This window comes from Schistocerca gregaria, chromosome 5 (genome assembly GCF_023897955.1).
Source record: "Schistocerca gregaria isolate iqSchGreg1 chromosome 5, iqSchGreg1.2, whole genome shotgun sequence".
Classification (NCBI taxonomy): domain Eukaryota; kingdom Metazoa; phylum Arthropoda; class Insecta; order Orthoptera; family Acrididae; genus Schistocerca; species Schistocerca gregaria.
Window position 1 is genome coordinate 239,612,024 of NC_064924.1, and position 1,786 is coordinate 239,613,809.

General features: G+C 44.1%; 1 non-coding gene across 1 annotated transcript; it reads right to left on the bottom strand.

Annotated features, from left to right (window-relative positions):
• Positions 1–1,333: 1,333 nt before the first annotated feature.
• Trnat-ugu (transfer RNA threonine (anticodon UGU)) lies at positions 1,334–1,407 on the bottom strand. Its single transcript has one exon. It is a non-coding gene; the product is annotated as a tRNA-Thr (tRNA).
• Between the last annotated feature and the right edge of the window lie 379 nt (positions 1,408–1,786).

Genomic DNA, 1,786 nt, shown 5'->3' on the forward strand with positions numbered 1-1,786 from the left:
ATCAAACTGGCGTTCATCAATATGGATGTAGGGTGGCCTACTAAACTATTTCACCATACATCAATTTTTGAGCGAAGTTTTGCAAATGCAAAAGGTTCGTGCCAAGATGGCGCTCAGAAAGCTCACAACTGAGCGGAAAGACAGTCGAAAAAACGTGTGCGTTTACCTTCTTGAAAAGACTGCCAGTGACCACGAATGGGTCAGTAGTGTGATCACAGGCGATAAATTCTGAATCTTTGAGTACTATTCTGAGACAAAGCGGCAAAGTGAGGAGTGGCACACTGAGACATCTCCTAAACCGAAAGAAAGGTCTAACGAGCAAATAAAACATCAAAAGAATGCTAACTGTTGAGGTATCACGCATATTAACTTTGTTTCTCCAGAGCAAACTGTCGACCAAGTGTTTCACAAAGATGTCCTTGGAAGGCTCGGGAAAAGGGTGAACCGAGTGAGACCAGACACTGCAGACAAGTGGATGCTGCATCACGACAGCGCTCCGCTCCATGTCACACGGCCACTTTCATCACTGAATTTTTTACCTCAGTGGGCATTCCTGTTGTTCCATAGCACCCCCAATTCACTTGGTCTGAGTCCTTGTGACTTGTTTCTTTTCTAAAAATTGAAATATGTGTTAGAAGGATGTCATGTAAGAAATCTAGAGGACATTCAAAAGAATGTGATCCACATGTTTAAGTCCCTACCAGTCGAGGCCTTTCAGCGCTGCCATCAAGCCTATGTTGTTTGAAAAACAACAAAAATAATTATAAAAGTCTTCAATAGATAAAAAATCACTCTCATTTCATTTCTGACAGATCTCGTACATAGATAAGAACTTCAATGTCCACAAACATCTTATATGATAAAAAGGAAGTTCCATGTCTGGATAGACGGTAAAACTTCACAAAATCGGACAAATTCACTCCTGAGAGACAGTGTGTTAAATACATGGAGCAAGAACAAACTAGTTTTGCCAAATTTTTACTAAGGAAACTACAATAAATCACCAACAGTAACACACTCTTCACAAGCAACAAAAAAATAAGGATCCCTTCTGTGGATCGACCACATAACAACTAATTCCTATAATCAGAGTTTTCTTCTTCTCTATATCCGAACAACTGTTCCGCTCGAAGTCGGCTGTTAGCAGCTGCTAGATAGCCTAACACGACGGAAGCGACGTCTCACAATCGTTGCGTACGAGAGGACGATCGAGTTGGCACACCGTTGTACCGGCCAGGCTTCTCAGTCGGCGAGTTGAGAACTTACAATGAAATGAACAACCTTAGCTACTTACAGGCGTTGACATACGTCAACGGCGACAGATGAAAATGTGTGCCCCAACCGGGACTCGAACCCAGGATCTCCTGCTTACATGGCAGACGCTCTATCCATCTGAGCCACCGAGGACACATTCTCAACATATTGTCGCGCACTACATTCGTAGTGCCCCTGCCCATTATATTCATTATTCGCGGAGCATTGCCGATTCCCGTAAGAGCTCGGGCACTGTTTGTGCATTCGCACAGAAGAAGAAGATGGTCAAGTGGCCGGCGAGCCTTATATATATATATACTATGGTATCTGCTCTTTCGGACATAGAGTCGAGAACTGCCTGCTGAACGGCCGGGCGCCGGCTTGTCTAGCCCAGGGCGGAAGGATACTTCTGGGGCTATTTGCACACACATGATCGTCATAAATAGTTTGTTGATCGTCACTCCCCATACATCTGCTGCTGGTTGATTCCCTCCAAAGGACTTTGGCCTTACAGATGTGTTTGTTGTCTACT